Below are 5,458 nucleotides of genomic sequence, written 5' to 3'. Positions count from 1 at the left end.
AAAGAAAGAAAAATAAGAAAAAGAATATGTTACAAAAAGACATGTTTTAAGGGGGGGATGGTTTTTAAAATAATAAAAGTACAGTTTTTTCAAATAAACAAGATCCCCTGAGAGAGCTTTAAGGTACAGAATCACTTTACAATACTATAATTCTATGAAACAAAGGCCCTAAAATGAGATAATAAAATAACAGAAAGAACTCAACAGGGACATTTCAGAGCTAAGAAAACTAGTTGAGACTCCAAAGAGCACTCTGATAGGTCTAATAAATTATCTAGGAAGAGCAAGGAAAACAAGAGACAGTGGTTGAAAATAAAATTAGTGGAATGGACGAAATGCATGAAATAATCAGTGAATGCAGAGAAAAGGGACAAAGAAATGAAAATACATAGAAGGCAGTCAGTATGGAGAACAGAGACACGCCAACAGACAACAAATGGAATAGGAAAGGTAGTTACAATACGTAATAAAAGAAACTTTCCCTGAAATTAACCAATGAAATCTTTAGCTAAAGGGCACTCAATATGCTAGAAAAAATTGATACAGCACAATAAACATGCAGACATCCTTTGGTTAAGTTATTGAAATTAACAGATAAGAAAAGAAATCTTTAGCTATTCAGGAAGAAAAAGTAAGTCACCTGGAAAGAGGGAAATTAGGATTGCCTTAGACTTCACAGCAATATTCAAAGCCAGAATGTGATGGAATAATATTTACAAACCTCTGAGGACAAGAAAGTGGGACCCAGTCAAAAACTGGTTATAAAAGCAGCAAACAGTTTTTCTCAAACATGGAGAAATACAAGGAAAGTAGTGTTTAGAATTTGGCACATAAGAGATACAAAATCTGAGAGACTTTCTTGGGAAAACAAAACAAAACAAAACAAAACACAACACATTTGACATTGAAATTCTGCCAAAGAAATGAGTTGAAGATCAAGAATTTAGGATGGGTTAAAGAATCAGCATTTAGGATTGGGTCCATTTTTATTTTATTTATTTATTTATTTTTATTTTATTTTTTTAGTGGTAATTACTTTTTTATTTGGGGATATTATAAACATGTACCAAGCAAACAAATCCTGTCCATTTATATGCTGTGTGTTCTATTTTATAAAATTAATTAATTTATTTTTTTACACAATTTATTTTTTTAACATATGCAATTATTTTCCATCATTTACAATACAGTAGTTACAATGATACTCCAAACAGAAAAGCAAAGTAAAAAATCAAAACCCCCACTTCTATTTCATGTAATTAGACTTATACAGAAATTAGAAGGTTAGGTGCCAACTAGTTAATCACCTAATTTCACATCTATCTGAAGTGGCAATTGTAATATAGCAGCTTATCTATGATACATTCAAGATACATGATACAATTTATTACTTGCCCATAAGCTAAAACACAGCCTGCTTAATACCTTTCCTTAAATTCCACCTCTATACTACAGTATACTTGGGGTCCATGCAAAAAAGTAGCTACTCAAAAGTAGCTACTTTTTTGCATGGACCCATTTTTAAAAAGAACAAAGACGAAATAACAAGGAGTATTGCGGTTACAGAACACAGTGTGATGCTTTATAACCCAGCAGAGTAAAAGTATAAGCAATGAAAATTGCACAGGGAGAGGAGCAGGCGGGAGGAATAACCAGTGTGTCACTTCATCTTTCCGAGCAGAATCCATTCATGCTCTCCAAGTAAACCGCACAGTTTTAAAAAATTTTTTTATGTTCTTTATTTATTTTTGAGAGACAGAGAGAGACAGCGCGAGCAGGGGAGGGGCAGAGAGAGAGGGAGACACAGAAAGTGAAGCAGGCTCCAGGCTCTGAGCTAGCTGTCAGCACAGAGCCCGACGCAGGGTTTGAACCTACAAACTGCGAGATCATGACCTGAGCCAAAGCCAGACGCTTAACTGACTGAGCCACCCAGGCGCCCCAATAAACCGCATAGTTAACAAACAAACAAACAATGAAACAGCATCAGAATTTCCAAGGCTTTGATTTTTAGAATCTCTTTGCTTAACCTCAGAGCCAGCAAAATATGTATGCCAGACTCACCCGCAGCCATGTGTTGGTTTTGTAAGGTCACTTCAGTGTTTTTAACTATTTAAAAATATGAATGTTTTTAGGTGGGGGGTGAGCTTGACAGTTAACCCTTATTTTCCATCTCATGTCACCCTTTTAGGGATCTGCCTGTGGAGGACTCTTTAGGAACTAAAATCTCTTGTGATGAAGTATTATGTACCTGAACGTCAATAATCCCTAGTGAAGATGAACTAGATGTAATAGTGTAATTGATGTAAATAGTGTAATTGATCAATAGATATATTCATCTCATTCATTTTGTAAAACAAAGTATTTTTCTCTGGCACAATAAATGTTATTTTCCCATATGTTCTAATGACAGAAATCTGTCTCTTGGCAAAGCACTGTTTCCTTAACTTGGCCGCCACCCGGCAGTGAACCCACTGGCAATCAGAAGTGATATGGAGTGACTTTCCTGAAAGATCCCTTTTACCACATAGGAACAGTTGAGGGAAGCTTCTCCTTAGGCGTGTCTTTCTTATTCTATTTAAAGCCTCAGGGCTTCGCTGTTGTCACCTGCTAGCTGTTTCTTTGGGTCAGTTTTAACTTTCAGCCCTTTAAATAGAGTACAGATTGGGGGACTGAAAAGGAGCCAGAAGGAACAGCTGATTGGCTGTGAAGGCCCCGTGGGGAGTTTCTGACCCCCGCCTTAGAGGCTGAGCTGGTCATTCTAAGAAAAACTGCGTGGGCGGCCTGAGGGGCCACTCTGGTGGCTTTAGGACAGGCATCTGATGGGCACTAGGACTACCCTCCAGCAGGAGACCGGAGAGCAGGCACTACAAACAGAACAGCATGATTCTTAAGTAAGTGTTTCCACATCCAGGTGCGCTGTCACCTCTTCAGCCATTTGCTGATGGCAAGAGACACAACCTCAGAAAGGCAAAACTAGCCTTTTATTTAAATTAAATCCTGCATTAATCAAGAGAGAGATGCCTCTCACGTTTAGATTTTTTTATTTATAAATATTCCCATATTTAGAAGATGTTCCATAGGAGAGAATAAAGGCTGGACCATTTGATGGTGGCAGTGAAAGTAGGGGGCGGGCTGTGGGGACAGTTCACATCTACCTGCTCCCCTCCCTTTTCTCATGGCCAACGGCACAGAGTCAGGCCACGGAAAGGAAGGGCCAGCCTTTGTTTCCTCATTGGATGTGGGAACAGAGAAACAGTCAAGCTCCTTAACTTGAACGGCAGGTAACACGAACCACGGACAAGTTGAGGGTTTTATACACTTAACACAAGGTGTTCTCACTTGCACACTTGCTGCTTTGGTGGATAATATTGTTGCAGTCAGGGCATTTCCTTTAGTGAGAAGACGTTTCTCTGTCTTAGCAGCGCTTACAATGACAGTTCTCTCAGGATAACCCCTGAAAGCCCCGGGCAGATTACCAAGTGCAGATGGACCCCTTGTACACAGCATTTTTCTAATGGGAAAAAAGGTCATGAATGCGTGGAAAGCTGATCACCATTAACCTACTGATTGACTTCAAAGTTCAGCACTGAGAGAGGTAAATTGCTCGCTACTAAAAGATTTCAGATATATAGAGCCAAGGATGTATATTTTTTTACCCTTAGTAAGGAGATTGTTACCCTCATTTTGTATGCCATTCTGTACTGTCCTTTGAGTTTGGTTGGCTTTAGTTGAATTTGGTTGTCCCGGGGGTGGTCATATGAGAAAAAATAGTCCCTTTCCCTCTGTGTCTCCTTTACCACTCACAGAACACTTCACTTCTGACACTTTTCCTCTTCCTCCTCCTCCTTCTTTAATGCTTATTTATTTATTTTGAGAGAGAGAGAGAGAGAGAGAGAGAGAGAGAGAGAGAGGTTATGAGTGGGGAAGGGGCAGAGAGAGAGGGTGAGAGAGAATCCCAACTGCAGAGCCCGTCATGGGGCTCAAATCAACAAATCCTGAGATCATGACCTGAGCCGGAACTGAGGGTCCATTGCTTAACAAACTGAGCCACTCAGTCTGACACGTCTGCTCACCAGTGTGGGGGGGCTTTCTCTCACCAAGTACTTCCCTGTGGCACCAGCTGGGTGTCCCCTTAATTCTGGCATTATCTTCTGGAACATACAGTCAGCTCCCACGGGTTAGCGGCCCAGTCCCATAAAGCTGCTCCCCACTTCAAATGACAATCACAGGTCTCCAGGTCATCCATAACTTCTGTCCGATGTGACAGAAGGTTGGAGGTTTCCATGACCTCATCCTCCTTGGAGTTGATAATTTGCTAGAATGGCTCACAGACCTCAGGAAAACATTTTACTTACATTTACCAGTTTATTAAGGAATATGATAAAGGACAGAGGTGAACAGCCAGATGTAGAGAGACATAGGGCGAAGTCTGGGACTGTTCGGAGCACAGGACTTTCTGTCCTCATGGAGTTAGAGCACGGCACCCTCCTGGTACCTGGATTCGTTCACCAATCCAGAAGCTCACTGAATCCCCTACTTTTGGGATCTATGGAGGCCTCATCACTTAAGCCTGGTCAGTCATTAAGCCCACCTCGGCCCTTCTCCCCTCTCCAGAGAAGTGTGCGTGGTGGGGAGTAGCACTGGAAATGTCAAGCGTCTAATCATGGCTTGGTCTTGCTGGTGATCAGCCCCCACCCAGGAGCCACCCAGAGTCATCTCATCAGAACAAAAGATGCTCATAGTGCCCTCACTGCTTAGGAATTCACCAGGGGTTTAGGAGCTCTGTGCCAGAAACTGGGAGCAGAGATCGATATGTGTATTTTTTATTATCTCACGGTGGTATTGTGTGTGGAAAGGACTGCCCACATTTGTTGGATTTAATTAATGTCCAATTTGAAATTTGTTTTTCTTAAGCCGTTAAGTCCAACTTGTTATTTTATTCATAAACCTAGTGAATCTTTTTAAAAATTAAGAAAAATTACTTTGCTTTTATTTTTATTTAAAAAATTTTTTGTCTTTTTTTTTTTTTTGAGAGGCGGAGAGAGTGCGGGCAGGGGAAGGTCAGAATGTGAAGCAGGCTCCAGGCTCTGAGCTAGCTGTCAGCACAGAGCCTGATGCAGGACTTGAACCCATGAGCTGTGAGATCATGACCTGAGCTGAAGCTGGCGGCTTAACCCACTGAGCCACCCAGGTGCCCCTTTTCCTTGCTTTTAAAATCAATGTTTCATTAATTTATAAATTCAACAGATTAAACTCCTCTAAATAAAACAAGTTTATTGAGTTTCCTTAAACATTTTACACTATTCTTACAAGTTTAATGCCATAGCGTCAAATCTACAGTGCCATCAGTCCCAAGAGGCACCGTTATTTTACGTACTACCATGGAAGGAAAAACACCGCCAAGGCTGTCTCATCTCACTGATCGTAAGACACACTCAGGTTGCAGATTTGTTAAAAT

The sequence above is a fragment of the Suricata suricatta genome, chromosome 15 (genome assembly GCF_006229205.1).
Source record: "Suricata suricatta isolate VVHF042 chromosome 15, meerkat_22Aug2017_6uvM2_HiC, whole genome shotgun sequence".
Lineage (NCBI taxonomy): Eukaryota > Metazoa > Chordata > Mammalia > Carnivora > Herpestidae > Suricata > Suricata suricatta.
The sequence above is the reverse complement of the archived record's forward strand: the minus strand, read 5'-3'. Positions refer to the sequence as shown.